The 27,987-nt window shown below is 34.8% G+C and overlaps 1 pseudogene; it reads left to right on the top strand.

Moving 5' to 3' along the window:
• The first annotated feature begins 2,142 nt into the window (after positions 1–2,142).
• LOC103071314 (tigger transposable element-derived protein 1-like) lies at positions 2,143–27,668 on the top strand (annotated as a pseudogene).
• Positions 27,669–27,987: the final 319 nt, after the last annotated feature.

The following is a 27,987-nucleotide window of genomic DNA, read 5'->3' as shown; positions in this document are numbered from 1 at the left end:
CCATCCCCTCTTTTTAGCCTGTATATGTCCATAGGTCTGAAGTGGGTCTCTTGTAGACAGCATATATATGGGTCTTATTTTAGTATCCATTCAGCCAATCTATGTCTTTTGGTTGGAGAATTTAATCCATTTACATTTATGGTAATTATCTATATGTATGTTCCTATTACCATTTTCTTAATTGTTTGGGGTTTATTATTTTAGGTCTTTTCCTTCTCTTGTGTTTCCTGCCTAGAGAAGTTCCTTTATCATTTGTTGTAAGTCTGGTTTTGTGGTGCTGAATTTTCTTAGCTTTTGCTTGTCTGTTAAGTTTTAATTTCTCCATCAAATCTGTATGAGAGCCTTGCTAGGTAGAGTAATCTTCCTTGTAGGTCTTTCTCTTTCATCACTCTAAATATGTCCTGCCACTCCCTTCTGGCTTGTAGAGTTTCTGCTGAAAGATCAGCTGTTCACCTTATTCAGCTTCCCTTGTGTGTTATTGTTTGTTTTTCCCTTGCTGCTTTTAATATTTTTTCTTTGTATTTAATTTTTGATAGTTTGATTAATATGTGTCTTGGCATGTTTCTCCTTCGGCTTATCCTGTATGGGACTCTCTGTGTTTCCTGGACTTGATTAACTATTTTGTTTCCCATATTAGGGAAGTTTTCAACTATAATATCTTCAAATATTTTCTCAGTCCCTTTCTTTTTCTCTTCGTCCTCTGGGACCCCTATAATTCTAATGTTGGTGTGTTTAATGTTGTCCCAGAAGTCTCTGAGACTGTCCTAAATTATTTTCATTCTTTTTTCTTTATTCTACTCTGCAGTAGTTATTTCCACTATATTATCTTCCAGGTCACTTATCAGTTCTTCTGCCTCAGTTATTCTGCTGTTGATCCCTTCTAGAGTATTTTTAATTTCATTTGTTTTTTCATCACTATTTTTTGCTCTTTAGCTCTTCTAGGTCCTTTTTAAATGTTTCTTGTATTTTCTCTATTCTATTTCCAAGATTTTGGATCATCATTACTATCATTATTCTGAATTCTTTTTCAGGTATACTGCCTATTTTCTCTTCATTTGTTAGGTCTGGTGGGTTTTTGTCTTGCTCTTTCATCTTCTGTGTGTTTCTCTGTCTTCTCATTTTGCTTAACTTACTGTGTTTGGGGTCTCCTTTTCGCAGGCTGCATGTTCATAGTTCCCGTTGTTTTTGGTGTATGCCCCAGTGGCTAATGTTTGTTCAGTGGGTGGTTTAGGTTTCCTGGTAGAGGGGTCTAGTGCTTGTGTTCTAGTGTATGAAGCTGGATCTTGTCTTTCTGTTGGGCAGGTCCACGTCTTGTGTGTGTTGGTGTTTCTGTGCCCTTATTATGATTTTAGGCCGTCTCTGTGTTAAAGGATGGCTTTTTGTTCCTGTGTTGCTATTTGTTTGGCATAGGGTGTTGAGCACTGTAGCTTGCTTGTTGTTGAGTGGGGCTGGGTCTTGGTGTTGAGATGGAGATCTCTAGGAGATTTTCACCAATTGATATTTCATGGAGCTGGAAGGTCTCTTGTGGACCAGTGTCCTGAATTTGACTCTCCCACCTCAATGGCACAGCCCTGATGCCTGGGTGGAGCACGAAGAGCCTGTCCTCCACATGGCTCAGAATAAAAGGGAGTAAGAAAAAGAAAAAGAAAGAAGAAGATAAAATAAAATAAAGTAAAATAACATAAAGTTATTAAAATTAATCCACTGCTCCTGAGGCTGCTGGGAGAGATTTCCCTTTCTCTTCTTTTTTCGCACAGCTCCCAAGGTTCCATTTTGGATTTGGACCCACCCCTGCATGTAGGTCGCCTGAGGGTGTCTGTTCTTCACTCAGACAGGACAGGGTTAACTTAGCAGATGATTTGGGGGCTCAAACCAGGAATAGGGAGGGGTACAGATGTGGGGCGAGCCTGCAGTGGCAGAGGCTGGCATGGTATGATATTGCACCAGCCTGAGGCATGCTGTGCATTCTCCTGGGAATGTTGTTCCTGGATCACAGAACCCTGGCAGTGGTGGGCTGCACAGGCTCCCAGGAGGGGAGCGGTGTATAGTGACCTGTGTTTGCACGCAGGCTTCTTGGTGGCTGCAGCAGCAGACTTAGCATCTCATGCCGGTCTCTGGGGTCCAAGCTGATAGCCGCGGCTCATGCCGTCTCTGGAGCTCCTTTATGCGGTGATTTTAATGCCCTCTACTTGCACACCGGAAACAAAGAGGAAGGTAAAGTCTCTTGCCTCTTCGGCAGCTCCAGACTTTTTTCCATACTCCATCCCGGCTAGCTGTGGCGCACTAGCCCCTTCAGGATGTGATCACTCATCCAACCACAGTCCTCTCCCTGGTATCCGACCAAAGTCCGAGACTCAGCTCCTGGCCCCTGCCCATCCCGGCAGGTGAGCAGACAAGCCTCTCGGGCTGGTGAGCACTGGTCTGCACCGATCCTCTGTGCGGGAATCTCTCTGCTTTGCCCTCTGCACCCCTGTTGCTGAGCTCTCCTCCGTGGCTCCAAAGCTTCCCCCCTGTGCCACCCAGTCTCTGCCCATGAAGGGGCTTCCTAGTGTGTGGAAACCTTTCCTCCTTCACAGCTCCCTCCCACTGGTGCAGGTCCCATCCTTATTATTTTGTGTCTGTCTTTTCATTTTTGTTTTGCCCTACCCAGGTACGTGAGGAGTTTCTTGTCTTTTGGGAAGTCTGAGGTCTTCTGCCAGCATTCAGTAAGTGTTCTGTAGGAGTTGTTCCACTTGTAGATGTGTTTCTGATGTATTTGTGGGAAGGAAGGTGATCTCCTCATCTTACTCTTCTACCATCTTGAAGCTCTCCTCTCTAATTTATTTTAAAAAATAAAATAATTATGCTTTTGTACTTTCAGGAAAATAACACATTAATATGCATAGGACTTTAAATGCATTTACATTTGGTTCAAATCACTGAGGCCAATTGAAATATTCTAAGTACACACTCTGTTTTCTTTACATAATTTGTCTCAAATATTCTGAGGATGTGTTCATGGACAATTTTTTTCTTATTGAGGTATAGTTGCTTTACAATAATATATTAGTTTCAAGTGTACAATGTACTGATACAATATTTTTACAGATTATTCTCCATTTAAAGTTATTACAAAATAATGGCTGTATTTCCATGTGCTTTACATATATCCTTGTTATTTATTTCATAAATAGTAGTTTTTATCCCTTAATCTTATACCCCTATCTCACCCTTCCCCCCTTTATTCTCCCCACTGATAACCATTAGTTTGTTCTCTATATCTGTGAGTCTGTTTAACAAATTAAAAAATAGAAGAAGAAAACATTCTAAGGATTCTTTGGGATAATATCAAGTATAGGGATCCCAGAAGGAGGAGAGAGAACATGGTGTTAAAATGTGTTTAATGAAATTATGGCTGAACACTTCCCAAGCCTGAAAAAGGAAACAGATGTCCAGGTACAGGAAGAACAATGTTCCCCATAAGTTGAACCTAAACAGACCTACCCCAAGACATATCATAATTAAAATGGCAAAAGTTAAGGAGAATTATAAAGCATTCAAAAGAAAAAAAGAAAAAAAAGAGTTCATGTTGAAGGGAATCCTCATAAAGCTATCAGATGATTTTTCTGCAGAAACTTTGCAGGGCAGAAGGGAGTGGCATGATATATTTAAAGTGCTGAGAGCCAAAAACCTGCAATCTAGGATACTCTATCCATCAGAATTGAAGGAGAGGTAAAGAACTTCTCAGTCAAGCAAAAACTAAGAGTCCATGAACAAGTTTAAATTTATATAATAGAATCAAGTCAAACCAGATATACTGAGTTTCTAATTTTTATCTATTCCAATATTAAAGAGAAGGGTTTTATATTCATAGTGGATGAAACAAGGAGAGAGTGGATATATTTTACAATCCAAATAAATTTACAAGATTTTTTTCAGTACTTGCAGAGTTACTCAACTGTTAGAAATTTGAGACTGTAAGTTATTTATTTTTAATATTTTAGTTTGAAATATCAAGTATGATATGATGTATTCTTTAGTCAAACACAAATCCACATAAATAAGCATGTAGATCTCTGATATTTATTGCAGTTCTGCCTTTACTGGTAAGTGAGCACTGAGCTGATTATTATAATAGGAAAATATCTTCTGTAACATGGAGAACTGATGGAGATACTTTGTTTATTATTGAGAAGAATATAAATGAATGAGAAGATAACTAATGGAGTTTAGTTATTGATCAGCATTTTGCCAACATTTTTTAGAAAAAGAAATTAAAACCAATTTTTGAAGTATAGAAGTAATACTAATAGCAATAATACTGATGATGGTACATAATATAAGAAAATGACAAATAATGAAATTGAAAGTTGAAAAATCCAGTTTGGAAAAATAGATAAATGTCATTTATTATGTAAATGGTCTGACTATACACCTTTCAGTGAGATATTGTTCCCAGGAGGACAGATATTTTTTGCATTGCTCTGCATCTATTTATTATTTAATTTATTCTATAAATATATGGTAAGACTATGCTGTTACCTGAAGATCTTACTATAAACAAACATGCCATGAACTCCTTTCACATTGAGCTTAAGTGGAGCTTAAGACAGAGAGTCAGAAAATAATAACTCAAATAAATACAAAATTTAAAATGGTATAAGTGAATTAGTGAATATGTACATTTCCTAGTCAGGGAGGTAAATAAACCTGTCAGGTAATGATTGACCTAATAGGTGACAGTGGAGAATGACTAACACAACTTCACAGGAAAGATTTCCTGCAGGCAAGATAACAACAGCCTGGGGGTAGGGGTGAGGTACAGTGGTTTTTACAATTGGATGGAAATTATATTATCTAGACAATGAAGGCATATGGTGCTGGGTAAACGGAGAAGAAGGTTGGGTTGTGCAAGACCTGGTCTTCACCTTGAAAACATTTGGTTTTTCTTGATTCATTTTAATCTGGGGGAATAACCAATGGTTTTGACATAATAATTAGTTATATAGATGACTACAATTTGGAGGGAATGAAGAGAAGATAGAGTAAAACCGTTTAACAGACAATTGCAGTTGTCTAAGGGCTGAGGTAGTTTACACTAGAGTAATATCAAGGAATAGGAAGAATTTGATTCAGTCAAAAGTTATATAGAAGATGGTCTGAATTTGGTGACAGCTTCATTACGGGAAGCAATGATATCAAGGATGACTCTTATGTCATTATCCTTTGTAATAAGAAGGATGTTTGTACCATTAAAAAATGCAAGCTACTTCATTTTATCACTTCTCTGCCGACTTGTGGTTGGTAATCCTGCTAAAATCATTGCTTCTTGGAGACTTTTCTTTCCCTGTTATCTTAGAAGAGGACTGCATTTTTAAGGGTTGGAAGAGGATGTTATTGTATTTGAATATTTTGATGTGAGCTAAATTTGTGCCCTCAAGTGGAAGCATCAAGTATAAACATTTATATATAAACATGAAATTCACTGAAGGAATTTCGAATGTCTAGACTAGAGACAATATATTTTATCTGGGCCTGGTTTATGATACCTAGAGAGAGGATATAGAGTAAGAAAAGGAAAAAAAATACATTTTATGAATCATGATTTATTTCTATGACAGGAAATATTGATATCAAGAGTTCAATCTTATCCTGGGACCAGAAAACAATTAATTTGTTCTCTGTTGTTGTTGTATATTTGATACAAATGTATAGGCATGAAGAACTTTGAAGAAGTTGGATTTTTACATAATGCAAAGTCTTTAAATTATCATCTGTATTATAATTCCTTGACATTTTCAGTGAATGTTCAGTACATCTCATAGTAAGAGATGCAATTATAGATACTAAGGAAAGGATTGTGCCCTTATAGTGAGACTTAGAGTGATGGTGAGAGGGTCAGTCACCAGGGAAAGGCAAATATGCTCAAGAAGCAATGATTTCATCAGGACTACTAGCCACAAGGAAGCACAGAAGAGCTACATTGAAATTGTGAATTTGATTTTCTTTTTAACTATAGTTTATGAGAAATTAGATTTTCTTGCAGCATTGCAAAACTTCATTATAGAACACAACTATTAGTTATGTGTGGTATCTAAGTAAGTTTATCCTTTTTTTTTCATTAGTCATATGATGTTTAATTATTTAGAAGTCCAGACAGATCCCAGACTCTTGGAAAAGATTATCTGCCCAACTGCCGTAAGTAGGAATCTAGAGTCCCATGTGGTCAGAGCAAGAAAGGCTTTCTGCTATGCTACTCTGTAAACACTTGCTAGCAGAGACTGTTCACTTCTGGTGAGACACCCCACACTTTTCTCCCTGAAACACTCAAATTCTTTCCTTTAATATCTGCTATGATTAACAAAGGACTAAAGTAATCTTTCCATTTATCATGGTTTATGTCAGTTTATTACAAACTCTTCTAGGAAACCTTAACCGGTTATGTGTCCTTGACCAAGTTTGGTCACCTCTACAAAGACATGTCCTCACTTAAAACCATTTCCCAAGTAATGTTAGAAGAATTAGAAAAATTCAGGCAAATGCTATTCTTATGCTATTTTTGCTATATAAAGTTATCAAAATGTTCCTATACTCTTGACATGACTGTGATATTTCAGTATGTGTTGCACATATATGTTAAGTATGTGTAGCTGATGATTAAACTGAATCAGATTAACTGATTCGAATCTTAATTCTACCACATACCATTTGTGTGTCCTAAACCCACTCTGCCTCAGTTGTCTCATGTGCAAAATAGAGACAAAACTGTTCCCATCAAAAGATTATTGGGAGGATTTAAGGTATTAATTTATGTATGGCTGTGTCAATTAAGGGGAAAATGTATACACTCAAGTTAGAATGATAGAGAATTAATATTATAAAGGAGTTATTTAAATGTATGAAAATGATGAAAGAAACTCACAAGGGATATTTCAGTACCCCAAGACCAGCAATAGTAGTGATGTTACCACTCCACTTGTGAAAGGACTAGGGTAAAGTACGGTTACTTCAGTAACTACAAACTTTTACAGAGAGTTGTTCAGACGGGCAGCCAAGATGGGATCTGTAAAGTGGAGGACTCAACCACTCCAAAGTGATCATACTGGAATGAAGCTATTGAAATAAATATTCTCTCCTTACTCTCTTCACTCTTTTTTATGTTGTGCATATTTCTCCACTGGCTGAATCCAACTGGAAACCAAATATAACTAAGCCAATTGGTAGAATCCAGGAAGCTTAGGTTCCAGGGTAAAGAAGAGATTGGAGAATTGATCTGAAATGATTAAATGATAACTGGCATAAAGGCACTGAGAATCATGTGTGTTATATAGTCAGCTATATGTATTGACTATTGTTTGCAACCCCTTGCACTAAAATTATAGACTTTTATAACTGCTTTGTCATTATTCACTCTACCTCTATTTAAATGTACAGAAACATTCATAGTACACATGATTAATTGTGTTATAACATTTCATAACCAACTTTGTTAATATTATGGATTCCAAGTAAAATAATTTTCCCCTAGATGCTACTAATTTAAAAATAATTTAGTAATAAAAATGATGGAAGATTTCATTTGTGAGAAAGTCTACACATTTCCAATTCAAAGAAAATGAGAATTTATTGAATTTCCACTTTTCCCTTCAGAAGGTATTACTTAAAATACTTAGTATTATTACATGTATAGAGAAATACATGTAATAGAGAAATAAAATCAAACTGTCTATGCATTTAATGTTTTCTCACTAATTATCTATGACAGCATTTTTAGTTTAGACACATGGTTAGCTGTAAATCTAATATTTCATATAATGGAAAAGGAATAGATATTCAGTTCAGAAAATATACGTATATCTAGGAATATTTTGAAATGAAAATTGTACTTACGTTGTTTTACTCAGAATGGCTATTAACTATGTTTTTATAACTGGCTAAGATAATAATTTGGATTCTAAATGACATATTTTAATATCAAGATGAGTAATTTAATATAATTAGTATTAAATTACTTCTAATTTTCACCATTGATAGCTTGCACAGGAAGTTATAATAGGTTCTCAAGGCTAACACCAAACACTAACATATCATATTCCTATTAGGAGAAAATTTACCTTATAATTTGCTGAGGGAAGTTTAACCTTTTTTTCTTCTTTTATTATTTTATTTTAGTGCATGTGAATCTATTCGCTATAATCATATGTGGGTACTGTGTGATTTCCTTGTATATTTTTGAGAAGAATCTGATCACAAGTGGCATTTACATCCATAGGAAGTATCAGAGAGAGAAAATATGAACTTAAAGTACTGAGAGTTGAGAAATCCCAATGTTCAGAGAATAGGTGATGAAGGAAGTATAGCCAAAGTATGCTGAGAAGGCTGGACTATTTATTTGTGGAAAGCAAAACAACAAACCACACATGATAAAGTGCTGTCAGAGTAGCCAAAAAATTGAAGGTGGTTCATAAAAGATGGTGTGATAAACCACATTTAAAAACATTGACAGTATGAGAAAGAGATGACAGAGAGGGTCCATTGATTTTAAAACCCGAAAATTGATGACAATGATAAAAGGAGCTTTAATGGCTTACTTGATACAAAGCCAGGTTATATTGTTTTATAAGATGATCTGGAGTTGGCCAAAGAGAAACACTCAGCAAATTACTAAAAAATAGATGACATAAAGTTGTAGCTATTCAGAGATGTGGAGTTACAGTTTAAGAGAAGTTTATTTTGTTTCACCTATATCATTATACTAATGTGAATAATACAATATAAAAAGAAAACATGATAGAGAGCATTGAAAAACTAACAGATTCAAGTCCTTCAGAAGGCAAAAGTCCCTGAGCATAACTGTTAGGTAACCTCTCTTCTCTCCTTTTTCCGGGAGATAAATAAGTCTTCCCTTGAAATAGGGAAGGAAAAAATAGAAGTATAGTCATTCAGTGGTTCTTAAGCTTGATGGGAACAAGATGAGAATGCTCTGTTAATCTTAACTTTATAATTAATTTTAAATGCTAAGAAACATCTCTGAATTAAAATTTTAGAGGTTTAAGAAAAATGGGGAAATATAAAATTGTCTTGCTTGGATGTGAAAAACAGGAGCTATATTTAATTGATTGAATACATTTGAGAGCCAATTTAAATTCCAAGACCATGTACAATATAAAAAACAGTCTGTTTAATATGGAATTTTTCAATAATTTAACAATAATTAAATACTTGGGTGTCAGAATAATTTGGTATTAAGGTTTTTAGGTAAAAGCCAATGTGTGCTAGACTGGATGAGGAATGTGCTTATAGATAGAAAGAGATATAAAGGGTTAATAGAGAGATTTATATGGTTGAAAAGTATACCCATTCAATCATTTGAGCAAAAGGAAAATATTTTATTATAAAACATTACCTTTATACTGGGCTTCCAGAATTCAATATATGTTCTGCCCAACAAGGAAGCAATTTTTCAAATTCAAAATACACCATGTTATTATTTACCCCCCAAATTTTAATAACATTTTATTTCTCCTGGAATATGGGACAATATTTTTCATATGACTTATGAATGCCCATGTAACCTGTCTCTTGCAAACTTTCCAATTCTTTATCACTTTCTCTAGATTTCTAGAATTCTTCCATAATGACCTCTTTTAGCTTCTCAAAGTTCTATGTTCCTTGATTAATTTGAGCTTCCTCCTATCTACTTCAAGCTTACATGTCTTTGCAACCACAGTAAAGATGTCAGTTTCTAAGAGAAAACTTTCCTGAAGTTGCCAGATTTTTATATAATATAATAATGACAATAATGAGAAGTAACATTTGTATAGCACTAATTGTATGTCCTTGTATGTGTTCCAACATTTTGTGTGTTGTTTAATGTTCACAACCTTCTGAGTATAAAAAAATTGAGGCAAGATAAGAAAATCAGGGAACAAAATGATATATTTATTTGTGAAATTTCCCTCTTTTAGTAAGTGGAAATGCCTGGATTAAAACGAAGCAACCTAGCTCCAGGTAAACTATTTGTTTAAAGTAATTTTCTGCATACTATATTATTTATAATTGATTTATAATGCATTTATAATAGATTTTAAGATTCATGAGAGAAAAAAAAAAGATTCATGAGAGGATATCTCCAAATCAGGGTAATTACTGATGCCAAAGTCAGACAGACCATGACAAGAAAACAAAATTATAATATCCTGATAAGCAATCAAAAGTCATTGATAAATATTAGCAAACTGAGTTCAGCAGTACATTAAAAGGATCATACACCATGATCAAGTGCGATTTACTCCAGAGGATGCAAGGATGGCTTAACATATGCAAATTAATCAGTATGATACACAACATTAACAAAAGAAGGGAAAAAATCATAATACCATCTCAATAGATATAGAAAAAGCATTGACATAAATGAACATCCTTCCTGATAAAAATTTCCAACAAACTTGATGTTGAGGGATGATATATCAATGTAATAAAGACCATATATTACAAGCCCATAACGCATGTCATACTCAATGCTGAAAACAGAAAGATTTTCTTTCAAATTCAGAAACAAGGCAAGGATGCCCACTCTTACCACTTTTGTTCAAAAAAGTATTGGAAGTTCTAGCCAGGTAAATTAGCAGGAAAAATAAATAAAAGGCATTGAAATCAGAAAGGAAGAAGAGAAAGGAAAAATAAATAAAAGGCATTGAAACCTTTCTCTTTATAGATGATGTGTATTATTTAGAGAAAATTCTAAATACTCCATTCAGAAATTGGTAGAACTAATAAGCAATTTCAGTAAAATTGCAGGACACAATATCAATATACAAAATTATTTGCATTTCTATAAATGAAATGAACTACACATTATCATAATGAGAAATTAATAAAACAATCCCATTTTTAATAACATCTAAAACAAAAAATACTTAGAAATAAATTTAACAAAGAAAGTAAAAGATCTGTGCATTGAAAACTATAAAACCGTTATTGTAAAAAGTTGAATAAGAAACAAATAAATGGAAAGATATCCTGTGCTCATGGATGGGAAGAATTGATATTGTTAAAATGTGCATCTGACCCAAAGTCATCCATAGATTCAATGCAATTCCTGTCAAAATGCCAATGGCATTTTTCACCAAACAACTCTAAAATTCATATGGAATCACAAAAGACTCTGAATAGGCAAAGCAATATTGAGAAATAAGAACAAAACTGGAGGTATCATGTGTCTTGATTTTAAACTATATTACAAAGCTATAATAATCAAAACAATATGGTGTTAGTATAAAAACAGATACCTAGATCAATGGAACAGAATAGAAAGCCCAGAAATAAACCCACATGTATGGTCAATTGTTTTTGACAAATGTGCCAAAGAATATACATTGGGGAAATTAGTCTCTTTCATAAATGGTGTTGGGAAAACTGAACAGCAACATGAAAAAGAACAAAACTGGATTCCTATCATACACAAAAATAAACTTGAACATAAAACCTGAAACTGTAAAAGTCCAGGAGGACAACATAGAGAGTAAGCTTCTTAACATGGGTCTTGGCAATGTATTTCAGCTTTTACCTCAAAAGCAAAGGTAACAAAAGCACAAATAAACAAGTGAGACTACATCAAATTAGAAAGCTTCCACAAAACAAAGGAGACAATCAACAAAATGAAAAGGTAGCTTACAGAATGGGAAGAAATAGTTGCAAACTATTTCCCCCAACTTTTAGGGAAAATCTTAATACAGACGTTTGGGTCTGGAGTGCAGTACTTGTGAAAAATAAAACTAAAATATGATACTACCTGACTTAAGGTGGGATTGGAATTGGCAAGGATCTCTCCATGCCAGGCCAACTGAGCCTTACCTGTTGGGTCACAGAAAAGTACATTTTGAATTATGACCCATTATCTTAGGATTCTGACCATGGTTCTTACAGAGGAAAATGTTATAGACACAGGAGTATGTTGGTTACTTCTTACAGCCGTTAAGATGTAATACTGAAAATAAAAGTTTTTGTTCAACTTGGCTTCTTGAAATAAAAACGTTTGTATCTTTGTAAGGAGAGGACTTTTCTGAATATAACCTGTGATCCAAGACTAATAAGATACAAGAAAGCATGGGCTGTGCCACTTTGCTGGAGGAAGTTTTCTATCCTTTGCTAAAGGTATTAGGCAAACTTGGAAAGAGTCTAAAATAACCAGAGGAATGGAGCCCTTTAGTGCCCCATCCAGACCCCTCTTGTGTGTTTTAGTTTGACATCCTGTTCCTGATGTCACTCATTATAAAGAAAAATCAAATAGGACACAACCTGATGATCAAATTAGATATCTGTAAAGGTGTAGAAGAGAAGCCCATAAAATAAGGGCTGGTATAACTGTGGTAAAGCTCTCAGAGCTGAGGATAATGAGGAATGATCTCCAAGGCCCATGTCCTTATTCAAAGGAAAAAAATCTTCCTAATAAATAAAATAATGAAATTGGTACTAGTTAAGAGAGTCCTTGAAACTGAAATGAAAGAGCAGCTAAGTGTATTAAGATAATTGTATTCCCCCAAATATCCCAAAGTGCTGGTGATTGTTATACTGCTAAAGTAATTTCTGAGATGTTGTAAAGCAGACCAACCTGTAATGGAATCTTAAGACCTCTACAAAGTTCCCCCATTGTCCTTAATCTCAGGTAACACTGTGGAGAGACATGATAAAAAAAAAATGTCTCCCAAACATGATCAGGGTCGGTCAGATTTGCAGTCTAAAAATTCTACTCCACCACCACTTAAGTATCTGTGTCTTTGTCCCTCCTTATAGGTTACCATAGATTGATTTGGTGTCTGTTATTTGATGCTTGCCATTTTTTTCCCACATTTTTAAGTATAAACTTTTAAAAACTATTATTTAATTTCCCTTTATCATTGTATATTTGGTTTGTTTAGCCTGAAAGTTAAGGATCAGGAGGAAGTACATCAGAAATTGAGAAATTGATATCAGCTGGAGATCCTGGAATTTAGGGAGTAATTGCTCCTGACGTTGCTTAAAATTGTGTAGCTGGATATGAAATTAGCTATCTCCTATTGAGAAATCTGTTGGCACATTTGCATATTGTACCTTATTATTTTACAATATTAAGAGAGAGAAAGTTTCCAATTTAAAATATGGAAACAATCTTGTGATGTGAGACGTGCATACACATTTATGAATGCCTTTGCCTGGCAGCCAACTTGTGTGTAGAAAGGGGAGAAGGGAGGGGTAGTAATTAAAATAAATTAGCATGCTTGGCAAATTCACTGTGATTTTTCCAGGATCTATATATGAGCAATTCTACACTTCTTGCTTTTTTTTTTTTTTTTTAATATAAGTCCCCACCTCTAGTGATATGGTAGATTGTCAATGCTTATATGAAGATTGAATAAATAGATCTTTTCCCATCACATCTTTGCAACACTGATTTCTCATTTGCAGAATTTCGTACCATTCCTCAAATCTTATTGCTCTTAACACTCTGGAAAGACCTCTCTAACTTTCAGAAATTAACATAGTTGCTTGATTCCTTTAGCATCCTCTGTATATCCTTATCAAAAAATGGTTGATTTATGGTTAAACCATTATTTGTATTTGAGTTCCTAGTTAGCCTAAGCTTCTGAAAAGCAAGCTATATATTTGCATCTTGTATTTTCAGTCAACACAAAGTCTGGTATAAAAGACACTAAAAAATATCTGTCATGCTATTGGATAAATGTCCACATTTCCCAAGGTGAAGTGTTTGTGTCCTCCAAAGATGATGAAGATACAGAGATATAAAAATAAATAGATAAAAATTAATTATATTGTATTTTTAATAGGTCATACATATGCATTGATCTTAGTGCCAGATTAAGAAATGAATATGTATACATAATAGAGACATATATAGATATATAGATACAGATATAATGCAAGTGACAATTTAAGAAAAACAAATACAAAAATGCTTAAATATATAGCTCTTTATAGTCATTTTATTGATTTATTCCAAAAATGTAGCTCACATAAATTTACTAGCTTGTAGGACTTATTATTTCAATAATGTAATATTATGAGGAAAATATTTGGTAAAATATACAAAAGTTTTTACTAAAATATTAATTAAATTTGTTCTTTCTGAAAGTAAGAGAGTTGAAAAAGTAGAAGCATACAGTTCTAAGAAAAAATTAAAAATATAACAAAATACATTTTTCATTTTAGTGCTACTCCAGATTACAGATTTAAGGGGGTAAAAATAGGGTTAACTACTGCCTCTGAAGAGTATTTGCAACAAATCATTCCTTTTGGCATGAATAGATTCTGATTAATTGTGACCCATGTCAACAACACCAATACTCTTAATAATGTTTTTTCTATAAGTGTAGTCTCTTTAGTCTTATCTTAGTGTGAAGGTATTAGCTATAAAATATACTTTAGAATTTGATCCATATTTATTGGAAGCAACATATCATTCTCAGGCACATGCAGGTTTGTTGTATTATCAGTTACCACATTATATATAGGTACTTGTAATGTTGAAGGCTTCTTTTATGATAGGACAATAGCAGTGCATTAAATCTGATATACCTACTGATAAAATAAAGAACAAAGTGTATTAAATAATTTATGGAACTAGCCAGGACATACATAAGTAAAATACATAAAGATGTTGCATTTCAGGCACTTATTACAAATTTATACTATGTTCTGACAAACACGGCATTCACAAAGATAAGTCACATCATCACATAGTCAACTAAATAAAATATTCCTATTAAATTTGAGACAAAACCTTCAAAATGCATGACTTAAAATTACAAACCCTTAAAATTCTAGTATTATGTATATTCCCTGTATAATGTAAAGCATTTCTTAGGAAGATTTTATTTTTAAAAATAGTGTGTTCTTATTAAATCAGAGTTGCTATAGCTTAAAATTATTACTTATTACCTTATGAAATAGTTGTTGAACCACTACTATATGGAATGTCCTGTCCTAGATTTTGTAGATATTTTTCCATAATCCCTTTGTTTTCATGTTAGTAGACAGCCTATTAATATTCGTTTTTCAGCATGTACAAATAAGAATGTTTTTGGCGTGAATATTCATAAACAAGGTTTAATGAGGATATTTAAATATGTATTAGTCACAGTGAATCAGTTACACATAAAGCTAATGCCATTGGGCTTCCCTGGTGGTGCAGTGGTTGAGAATCTGCCTGCCAATGCAGACGACACAGGTTCGTGCCCTGGTCTGGGAAGATCCCACATGCCATGGAGCAACTGGGCCCGTGAGCCACAATTACTGAGCCTGCGCGTCTGGAGCCTGTGCTCCGCAACAACAGAGGCCGCGATAGTGAGAGGCCTGCGCACCGCGATGAAGATTGACCCCCACTTGCCACAACTAGAGAAAGCCCATGCACAGAAATGAAGACCCAACACAGCCATAAATAAATAAATAAATAAATACATTGTGTATTATTAAAAAAAAAAAAAAAAAAAAAAAAGCTAATGCCATTCAGTGCACTGGCTCATTTAAAAAATATGTTGTAGCTTTCTCAAATTTATTTATATATTGGATTTTTTTTAACGTGAAAGTCCAGGTGATATCAGTAACTAATATATAGTACTGTAGAAACATGGATGTAACTAAGTAGTTGAATGTTTTAATTTATTACATCCATTTATATAATAACAAAACAGCAAACATACTTTAAAAAAAGTGTACCGTAATTCTTTGTCTTTTATTAAACAATAAAACATTCTAAAAGTAAATTGTAATACTATATTTATTCCTATATTGAATCACTCAGTGTTTAATGACCTTCAAAAGCTAATGTGACCTGAATTACTCTACTGCATTTATGTATTTAGAGTACAATCTAGGTCATTAAAGACTAATTTCTTTACGTTATTTGCAATGTACTTAATTCCTTTAGGTGTTATTTGTTTGATATTAATAAGATGTTAACAGAAGCCACCATGGAGAAAACACTGTAAAGATAATAGTAATAATGATAATCCCTTGGACAAACATCAATTCATATTTCGATATTAACTTATGTGTAGAAATATAATATTACAGGTTTAAAATATGATGTCAACTTTGCCAGTCAGAATAAGGATGTAATATTTCTTGATTAATTATTTGATAATAAATCAATAATTTCCTTTCTGGTGCATCATAAGTAGTTTTAAAATAATCACATTTTTTATGAAGTGTAGCAACAAACACAATGTAATTAAAATAACAGATGAGCACTAAAAAGGTAATAGCATGATAATTTTTTTCAGTCTCTAAACATTGCTTTTCTCTCTTTTAAACTGGAGTGTTTAAAGAATTTTCAGCTGAGTATAATGATTGTAAGGGAATGATCTTTCTATAATGTAGCACCTGAACAATATATATAATTAATTAGGCATAATTAAAATCATGTATTTTCATTATATATGTCTTTTCTATATGTAGCATTTTTACTGTAAAATAATGTTAAACATTACTGGAATTTGAATTTCATTCTTGGTTTCCCTTGTAATCAAAATTCTAATGGGAACCATTTTTTCAGTAGCAGTTAGAACAAAGTCCCAAGGGCCTGTTTTACTAAATACTTATTCATAGTCATGAATAATTGAAATTGCTTACTTTATTATGATTTTATGGAGAACAAGCACATCAAATGACTGATTCTTGAACTTAAAATACTCATTTGCTTTTGACAATACCAGAATTATTACCTACAGGAAACCTATTTTAGATACTAGCAGACACATATATTCCCCAAATTTCAGAATTTTGCAAATAAATATAAAAATACCGAGGCTCTCAGACCAAATTAGTAGTCAGTTAAGGTATAGATAGGTATGTCTATCTAATCTGTGTGTGTTTGTGTGTGTGTGTGTGAATGTGTGTGTGTGTGTATGTGCATCTTGGGCTTCCTTTATTAAACATATATGTTTTGGGGATTATTTTTAAAATCATAAAAAACTTCTTAATAGGATTCTATAAATCATGAACAGACCACTAATTTAGTCACATTGATCTCTATAAATATGTTTGAATCGTTGATGTTCTAAGTACTTTAAAACAATAATAATCCCTCCAGGGTATCACAAAGTCTAAACATTATTTTTGTTTTAAATTTACTTATTTAATTTTAAGTAGTTACTTGCATATAAAATCAAATTTTAAACTTAAATATTATTTATTAATATTATTAATTTGTTGATATAAATATTCATATTGTTAATTTATTGGTAACTTTTTAAAAAGTAACTTTTTTTGGAGTATAGTTGTTTTACAATGTTGTGTTAGTTTCTACTGTATAGCAAATTAAATCAGCTATATGTATATATATATCCCCTCTTTTTTGGATTTCCTTCCCATTTAGATCACCAGAGAGCAATGAGTAGAGTTCCCTGTGCTACACAGTAGGTTCTCATTAGTTATATATTTTTATACATAGCAGCATATATATATATATATATATATGACAATCCCATTCTCCCAATTAATCCCATTCCCTCTTCTCCCCACTGGTATTCATATGTCTATTTTCTACGTCTGTGTCTCTATTTCTGCTTTGCAAATATGTTCAACTGTATCATTTTCCTAGATTCCACGTATAAGCGATATTATACGATATATGTTTTTCTCTTTCTGACATACTTCACTCTGTATGAAAGTCTCTAAGCCTCTAGGTCTATCCATGTCTCAGCAAATTGCACAATTTCATTCTTTTCTGGCTGAGTAATATTCTATTGTATATATGTACCACATCTTCCTTATCCATTCTGCTGTAGATGGACATTTAGGTTGCTTTCAAGTCCTGGCTATTGTAAATAGTGTGGCAATGACTATTGGGATGCATTACCTTTTTTGAATTATGATTCTCTCCAGGTATATGCCCTGGAGTGGGATTGCTTGGTCATATGGTAGTTACTGTTCTCCATAGTGGCAGTATCAATTTACATTCCCACTAACAGTGTAAGAGGGTTCCCTTTTCTCCACAACCTCTCCAGCATTTATTGTTTGTGGATTTTTTGATGATGGCCATTCCAACCAATGTGAGATGATACCACATTTTAGTTTTGATTTGCATTTCTCTAATAATTAGTGATGTTGAGCATCTTTTCATGTGTTGGTTGGTCATATGTATGTCTTCTTAGAGAACTGTCTATTTAGGTCTTCTGCCCATTTTTTATTAGATTGTTTGTTTTTTAATATTAAACTGCATGAGCTGCTTTTTTTTATTCTGGAGATTAATCCTTTGTCCATTGATACGTTTGCAAATATTTTCTCCCATTCTGAGGGTTGTCTTTTTGTCTTGTTTATAACTTCCTTTGTTGTGCAAAAGCTTTTAAGTTTCATTAGGTCCCATTCATTTATTTTTGTTTATATTTTCATTACTCTAGGAGGTGTGTCAAAAACGATCTTGCTGTGATTTATGTCAAAGAGTTTTTTTCCTATGCTTTCCTGTAAGAGTTTAATAGTGTCTGGTCTTACATTTAGGTCTTTAATCAATTTTGAGTCTATTTTTGTGTATGGTGTTAGGTAGTGCTCTAATTTCATTCTTTTACATATAGCTGTCCGGTTTTCCCAGCACCATTTATTGAAGAAGCTGTCTTTTCTCCACTGCATACTTTTGCCTCCTTTATCATAGATTAGGTGATGATAGGTGCGTGGGTTTATCTCTGGGCTTTCTATCCTGTTCCACTGATTTATATTTCTATTTTTGTGCCAGTACCATACTGTCTTGATCACTGTAGCTTTGTAGTATAGTCTGAAGTCAGGGAGTCTAATTCCTCCAGCTCCATTTTTCTTTCTCAAGACTGTTTTCGTTATTTGGGTTCTATTTTGTTTCCATACTAATTGTAAATTTTTTCATTCTAATTCTTTGAAAAATGCCATTGGTAAAATGATAAGGATTGCATTGAATCTGTACATTGCTTTGGGTAGTATAGTCATTTTCACAATATTGATTCTTCCAGTCCAAGGACATGGTATATCTCTCCATCTGTTTGTGTTGTCTTTGATTTCTTTCATCAGTATCTGATAGTTTTCTTAGTACAGGTCTTTTGCTTCCTTAGGTAGGTTTATTCCTGGGTATTTTATTCTTTTCATTGCTATGGTAAATGGGATTGTTTCCTTAATTTCTCTTTCTGATATTTTGTTGTTAGTGTATCAGAATGCAAGAGATTTCTGTGCACTGATTTTGTATCCTGCAACTTTATCAAATTCATTAATTAGTTCTACTAGTTTTCTGGTGGCATCTTTAGGATTTTCTATGTATAGTATAATGTCATATGCAAACAGTGACAGTTATACTTCTTCTTTTCTGATTTGTATTCCTCTTATATCTTTTTCTTCTCTGATTGCCATGGCTAGGACTTCCAAAGCTATGTTTAATGATAGTGGTGAGAGTGGACATCCTTCTGTTCTTCCTGACCTTAGAGGAAACGCTTTCAGTTTTTCACCATTACAAATGATGTTTGCTGTGGGCTTTGTCATATATGGCTTTTATTACATTGAGGTAGGTTCCCTCTATGCCCACTTTCTGGAGAGTTTTTATTATAAATGAGTGTCGAGTTTTGTCAAAATCTTTCTCTGCATCTATTGAGATTTTCATATGGTTTTTATTCTTCAATTTATTAATATGGTGTATCACATTGATTGATTTGCATATATTAAAGAATCCTTCATCCCTGGGATAAATTCCCCTTGTTCATGGTGTATCATCCTTTAATGTGTTTTTAGATTCTGTTTGTTAGTGTTTCATTGAGGATTTTTGCATCTATATTCATCAGTGACATTGGCCTGTAATTGTCTTTTTTGTGATATCTTTGTCTGGTTTTGGTATCAAGGTGATGATGGCCTTGTACAATGAGGTAGTGAGTGTTCCTCTCTCTGCAATTATTTGGAAGTGTTTGAGAAGGATAGATGTGAGCTATTCTCCAGTTGTTTGATGGAATTCACCTGTGAAGCCATCTGGTCCTGGACTTCTTTTGCTGGAAGATTTTTAATCACAGTTTCAATTTCATTAATTGTGATTGTTCTTTAGCCTTGTGGTTAGAAATTATGCTTGATATGATTTTAATTTTCTTAAATTTACCAAGACTTTATTTGTGACCCAAGATGTGATGTCTCCTGGAGAATGTTCCATATTCACTGGAGAAGAAAGTGTGTTCTGCTGATTTCAGATGGAATGTCCTATAAATATCAATTAAGTCTATCTGGTCTAATGTGTCATTTAAGGCTTGTGTTTCCTGATTAATTTTCTTTTTGAATGATATGCCCATTGGTGTGAATGGAGTGTAAGTTCCCCACTTATAGTGTTAGTATCAATTTCCCCTTTTATGGCTGTTAGCATTTGCCTTATGTATTGAGGTGCTCCTATGTTGGGTGCACTGATAATTACAATTGTTGCATCTTCTTCTTGGATTGATCCCTTGATCATCATGTAGTGTCCTTCCTGGTCTCTTGTAATAGTCTTTATTTTAAAGTCTATTTTGTCTGATATGAGTATTGCTACTCCAGCTTTCTTTTGATTTTCATTTGCATGGAATATCTTTTTCCATCCCTTCACTTTCAGTCTGTATGTGTCCCTAAGTCTGAAGTGGGTCTATTGTAGACAGCATATGTACGGGTATTGTTTTTTATCTATTCAGCCAGCCTATGTCTTTTGGTTGGAGCATTTAATCCATTCATATTTAATGTAATTATTGATATGTATGTTCCTATTACCATTTTCTTAATTGTTTTGGGTTTGTTTTTGCAGGTCTTTTTCTGGTCTTGTATTTCTCACTTTGAGAAGTTCCTTTAGCATTTGTTGTAGAGCTGGTGTGGTGGTGCTGAATTCTCGAGTAGTCTTGGTTGTAAGTTTTTTCCTTTCATCACTTTAAATATACTATGGTACTCCCTTCAGGACTGCAGAGTTTCTGCTGAAAAATCAGCTGAAAACCTTATGGGGATTCCCTTGTATATTATATTTTTCTTTTCCCTTGCTGGTTTTAATACTTTTTCTTTGTATTTAATTTTTGTTAGTTTGAATAATATGTGTCTTGGCGTGTTTCCTCCTTGGGCTTATCCTGTATAGGACTCTCTGTCCTTCCTGGAATTGGGTGACAATTTCATTTCCCATGTTAGGGACGTTTTCGACTACAATCTCTTCAAATATTTTCTCAGACCTTTTCTCTTTTTCTTCTTTTGTGACTCCTATAATTCACATGTTGGTGCTTTTAATATTGTCCCAGAAGTCTCTGAGACTGTCCTCATTTCTTTGCATCCTTTTTTTTTATTCTGCTCTGTGGCAGTTATTTCCACCATTCTATCTTCCAGCTCACTTATCTGTTCTGCCTTAGTTATTCTGCTATTGATTCCTTCTAGTGTATTTTTCACTTCAGTTATTGTGTTGTTCATCACTGCTTTTTGTTCTTTAGTTCTTCTAGGTCCTTGTGAAACATTTCTTGTGTCTCCATTCTATTTCTGTGCCTCCATTCTATTTTCAAGACCTTGGATCATCTTAAGAATCATTACTCTGAATTCTTTTTCAGGTATATTGCCTATTTTCTCTTCATTTATTTGGTCTTATGGATTTTTACCTTGCTCCTTCATCTGTAACATATTTTTCTGTCATCTCATTTTGTCTGACTTACTGTGTTTGTGGTCTCCTTTCTGCATGCTGCAGGGTCGTAGTTTCTCTTGCTTCTTCTGTATTTGCCCCCTCATTGATGAGGCTATTACAGGGGATTTTGGAGGCTTTTGGAGCCTTTTTTGTGGGAGGGTCTGGTGTCTGTGCTATGGTGGGTGGAGCTGAGTCTTGTGCCCCTAATGGGCTGAACCGTGTCAGGTGGTGTTTTGGGGGGTGTCTGAGCATAGTATGACTTTAGGCATCCTATCTGCTGATGGTTGAGGCTGTGTTGCTGTCTCGCTACTTGTTTGGTGTGGGGCATCCAGCAGTGGAGCCTGTAGGCATTTGGGTGGAGCTAGGCCTTTGTGTTGAGATGGAGACCTCTGGAAGTGCTCACGCTGATTAATATTCCATGGGGCCAGGAATTGTCTGGCATTCCAGCATCTTGGACTCAGCACTCCTACCCTAGAGGCTCAGGCATGACCCTTGGCCAGGGAACAAAGACCATGCCAGCTGCATGGTGGAGCCAGAAAAAGAAAAGAATAAAATACAACAAAGAAAACAAACAAACAAAATCTAAGACAAATGATAAAAGCAAGACCAAACAAAAAAAGAAAAGAAGAAGAAGGAAAAACAAAAAACAGAAACTAACAATAAAAACAGAAATAACAGAAATAAAGAAAACACAAGAAAAAGAGAAATCAAACTAAAAAAAAAAAAACAAAAAACAAAGGAAACATTAAACAAATAAACCAAAATGATCAAGACATAAAACAACAAAACAACAAAAAAAGAAAAAATCAAAAACAAGAAAAAAACACAAAACAGGTAAAAATGGAAAAATAAAAAAAAATTAAAAAATTAGAAAACATAAAAGAAAAAAATAATTAAAAAGAAAAAAAATAAAACAACAGAACAAAATGAAACAAAAAATGAAAAGAAAAAAATAGTAATAATATTTTCCTGAGGCCTCCACTCTCAGTGTCCTTGCTCCTCCAGTGAGCCACAGCCAACACTTGCCTCCCCAGTAGACCCTCCACTAACACTAGGTAGTTCTCTGGACTTGCTGTGGGCACTGTTGGACCAGCTCAGACCCTGACCTGACCCAACTTCCACATATACTTGCCCCCAAAGTCCACAGCTGCCAAATTTAGACTGGTCTCAGTTGTTGATAGTACTTATTGCCCATTCAGATATTCCACAGATACAGGATTTACCAAGCAGATCATGTGGATTTAACCTGTGTCTTGTTCAGTTGCACAGAGAGATTTCTGTTCCTCTTTCTTAATCACATAGTCTCTAAGCTCGGCTTTGGTTTTGGTCCCACCTCTATGTATGGGCCACACTCAGATGTCTGTTCCCTGCCCAGGCAAGAAGGGAAGAAGTAGTGGCTGATTGGGGCTCTCAGACTGTTTGGAGCAATTATTCACTCAGGCTGAGGATGAATAAAGTGGCCACAGCTTTGGTGTGTGTGAAGTGCCTGCAGCAACAGAGACCAGCAGGAAGATGCAACAGACTGGGACACACACTCTGGTGTGAGTCCCTCCAAGTGACCACAGAAGCAGGGGCTGTTGGGTGGGGAAGGGGCTTGCAATGGCAGCCCTCCCCCTTGCACACCACTCAACAGTGGTGTCTCATTTCCAAGGCAGACCACACTTCCTCTAGGAGTATTCCTGACCATGGAGCCCCTCATTCCCATTCCCTCAGGTTTTCTCTGTGCAACCAACACTGGTCCTCTCCCCAGATCCACTCTCCTGACCACAAGCTTTATCACTCAGCCCCCTTCAGCACCGGTGGCTTCCTGTCTCAGGCTGGGGTGCCCAGGACTGATTCCAGAGGAAGCTTTGGCAGTGGTGGTGCTCAGGACTCTGGAGACTGTGCAGGTGGAGGAGGCTTTGGCTTGAGGGGGTGGGCCTTTATTAGTAACTTTTTAAATTTAAAAGTCTCCTTCAATATCTGTCTTCCAGATACCTACTGATCTTGCCAAGAAGCAATCAATATAATTAGAAATGAATACCATATCTTGAATCAAATGAACTCATAATATATGGAATAGGATAGAAATCACCATATCATGTCCAAAATTAAAATAGTAACTAACTTTTGCTATTTTGTTCCATGGACCAATCATTGTATGAAATACATTAATAAGTCATTTCTTACTTATTTCTCAAAAACAATTCTATGTGGTAAATATTATCTTTAATTTCAGCCCACAGTTGAGGAAACTAAGGCCAGGATAGTGTCTAACTGATTTTCTTATTACACAGGCCATGCGGTCAAAAAGTGACAAGTTAGTGTGTTCATCTACTCAGCACCACTCCAGACACCATGTTCTTAAACCATTGTGATATACTCCCTCTCTTAGTGTATAATGGTTAAAAGCAAGACCTTCAAATGTAATAAGTGTTAAAGTTGTACTCTTTATAAATAATTTATGTATTGTGCCTGCATTTGGATGTGCTGAAGAAAATAATTTAGAAAAGAAATTAGACTTACACAGGTAACCAAAATATAACAAGAAGTTAGAAAATAGTGCCAAGACCTAAATAACAGGCTGGGATTTGGAATATATAACTCTTATAATTCTGCCTCTCAGTGATCTACTCACATGAATAAACTTTGCACACATAAGTTTTTAAAAGATACTAATACAGGAATACCTTGTTTTGTTGTGCTTCACTTTATTGCAGATATTGAGTTTTTTACAAATTGAAGGTGTGTGGCAACCCAGCATCAAGCAAGTCTATTGGTGCCATTTTTCTAACAGCATTTGTTCAATTGGTTCCTCTACATCACATTTTTGATAATTCTCACAATATTTCAAAATTTTCATTATTATTATATGTTATGGTGATCTGAGATCAGTGATCTTTGATGTCACTATTGCAATTATTTTGGGGTGCCAAGAACCACACCCATATAAAATGATGAGATTAGTTGATAGATGTCGTGTGATTTGACTGCTCCAACAATTGTGCATCCCCCTACCTCTCCCCTTCTCCAGAGGTCTCCCTAGTCCCTGAGACACAACACTATTGAAATTAGGCCAATTAATAACCCTACAAAGTCCTCCAAGTGTTTAAGTATAAGAAAGAGTCATATGTCTTTCTCTTTAAATCCAAAGCTGGAAAAGATCAAGCTTAGCGATAAAAGCATGTCTAAAACTGAGATGTGTTGAAATCTGGGCCTCTTGTGCAAAGCACCCAAGTTGTGAACGTTAAGAAAGGTTCTTGAAGGAAATTTAAAGTGATACTCCAGTGAACACACTAATGATAAGAAAACAAAACAGACATTGCTGGTATGGAGAAAGTTTTAGTGGTCTGGGTAGAAGATCAAATCAGCCATGCATTCCCTTAAGCCAAAGCCTAATCTAAAGCAAAACCTTAACTCTCTTCAATTCTGTGAAGGCTGAGGGAGGTGAGGTAGGTGCAGAAGGAAAATTTGAAGCTAGCAGAGGTTGGGTCATGAGGTTTAAGGAAGGAAGTCCTCTCCATAACATAAAAGTGCAAGAGGAAGGCAGAAAATGCTGATGTAGAAGTTGCAGCAAGTTATCCAGAAGATTTAGCTAAGGTGATTAATGCAGGTGGCTGCACTGAACAACAAATTTTCAATGTAGATAAAGTAGCCTTATATCGGAAGAAGATAACATTCAGAACTTTCATAGCTGGGGAAGAGAAGTCAATGCCTGGCTTTAAAGCTTCAAGGGACAAGCTGACTATCTTGTTGGGGGTTAATGTGGCTGGAGACTTAAAGATGAAGTAATTTACCATTCTGAAAATCCGAGGGTCCTTTAGAAGTATGCTAATTCTACTCTGTCTGTGCTCTATAAATGGAAAAACAAAGCCTGGATGAAAACACATCAGTTAACAGCATAGCTTACTGACTATTTGAAGCCCACTGTTGAGAACTATTGCTCAGAAAAAGATTTCTTGCATAATATTTCTGCTCTCTGGCAATGCACCTGATCACCCAAGAGCTCTGATGGGGATAAACAATGAGATTCATGTTGTTTTTATGCCTGCTAACACAACATGCATTCTGCAGCCTTTGGATCGATGAATAATTTCTACTTTCAAGTCTTATTTAAGAAATATATTTTGTAAGGTTATAGCTGTCCTAGATGGTGAGTCATCTGATGGATCTGGGCAAAGTAAATTGAAAACCTCTGAAAAGGATTCACCTTTCTAGATGCATGAAGAACATTCATAATTCATCAGAAGAGGTCAAAATGTCAACATTAACAGGTGTTTGGAAGAAGCTGACTCCAACACTCATGGGTGACTTTGGTGGGTTTAAGACTTCCATGAAGGAAGTAACTACAGATGTTGTAGAAATAACAAGAGAATTAGAATTAAAAGTGGAGGCCAAAGATGTGACTGAATTGTTGCAATGTCATGATAAAACTTTCATGGATGAGGAACTGCTTTTTATGGATGATAAAAAGTGGTTTATTGAGATGGATTATACCCCTGCTGAAAATGCTGTCAAGATTGTTGAAACAACAACAAATCATTTAGAATATTGCATAAACTTAGTTGATAAAGCAGCATCAGTGTTTGAGAAGATTGACTCCAATTTCAAAAGAAGTTCTGCCGTGGTAAAATGCTATCAAAAATCATTTCATGCTACAGAGAAATCACTTGTGAAAGTAAGAGTCAATTTAAGTGGCAAATTTGTTGCTGTTTTATTTATTTATTTTTATTTATTTATTTATTTATTTGCGGTATGTGGGCATCTCACTGCTGTGGCCTCTCCCGTCACGGAGCACAGGCCCCAGACACACAGGCCCAGCGGCCACGGCTCACGGGCCCAGCCATCCCGCGCCACATGGGATCCTCCCGGACCGGGGCATGAACCCGCGTCCCGTGCATCGTCTGGCGGACTCTCAACCACTGCGCCACCAGGGAAGCCCTGTTGTTGTTTTATTTTAAGAAATTGCCACTGCCAACCCAACCTTCAGCAACCACTGCCGTTAACATATAGACACGACTTTTCACTAACAAAATGATTACAACTTTTTGAAGACACAGATGATCGTTAAGGTTTTTCAGCAATAAAATATTTTAAAATTAAGGTATGTACATTTTTTGGACATAAAATGATTACACACTTAATAGACTGCAGTATAATGTAAATGTAAATTTTATATGCAATGGAAAAAATTGTGTGACTTTTTTATTGCAATGTTTGCTTTGCTACAGTGGTCTGGAACAGAATTCACAATAACTGCAAGGTGTGTCTGTATAGTTATATGCTCAGGAGTGTCAAGACAGCCAACAAAACTTGCATATTTACAATGTGCTCATGATAATCTTCAAGAACAGATATGCATAGAGCATAATAGATGAATAGAACTTATCTTTTTACTATGTCTATAAAGTATAATAATATGAACACACTTTAAGTATAGTACTTTCATTATTTATAATAGAATGATATCATTAAATTAGTTAAATATTATTTAATAATTTAACATGCTTATATATAATTGTAAAGGATTACCACTTTTGGTGTTGATAGAGAATGAGGGATTGGACTTTTCACCCCACTATAAACAACCAGAAAGCCTGATAAAATAAATTGGACAGCTTTTTTTCAGACAGTGGAAACAGTGACAACTGGTTGGTTTTCACTAAATGAAGGGAAATAAATGAAATAATTTTCATTATGGTCCTGGGCTTTTGCTTAGAGATATTTTTGGAAACATGATAAGATACCTAAGCATAGTACGGAACTCAAGAAGAGCAGAATGTCTTTCTAAATTGAGATGCACAAGTTTGGAGAGGTGGAGTTGGCTGGAATTTGGGGACAGTATGATTGCAAAGAAACCTATGCAGGAAAGATACCAAGTAACCTACATAAGTGGTCCTTTTAAGTGTTTTGATGAATAGGAAGCCACGGCTACATGGGATAAAACTCCCTGGCTGGATAGTTATAAATTAATTAGTTTCCTTTGAATTTTTGCCAACCAGAGGAAACATTTATTATGACACCTGGGGCATTCAGGAGTGACACCAGTAGTGGTAGTACCAGAAGTATTAGTAGTACTAGTAGTAAACTAGTCTTTGAATAAGGCTACACTAAATACACCTTAACAAAACTTAGAACTGTCAAGAGGTTTAAGGTCATTTTCAAATAACAGAGTGAAACAGCATCCGACAGTCTTTAACGAATATAACAATGTTCAGTTTCATCAACATAATATTCGCAATACATAGAATCTAATCAGAATTTATTATACATTCAAAGACACAGGGATATGTGACATAAAACTAACAGTTAATAGAATCATACTAAATAATGATAGATATGATGGAATTGGCACACAGAACATAGGACAGATATTCTCACTAGGTCAGGTATTTAATGAAAAAAATAATATAATGAGGAAA

Source organism: Lipotes vexillifer, unplaced genomic scaffold (assembly GCF_000442215.2).
Source record: "Lipotes vexillifer unplaced genomic scaffold, Lipotes_vexillifer_v1.1 scaffold1976, whole genome shotgun sequence".
Taxonomy (NCBI): Eukaryota; Metazoa; Chordata; class Mammalia; order Artiodactyla; family Lipotidae; genus Lipotes; species Lipotes vexillifer.
The sequence above is the reverse complement of the archived record's forward strand: the minus strand, read 5'-3'. Positions and strand labels throughout refer to the sequence as shown.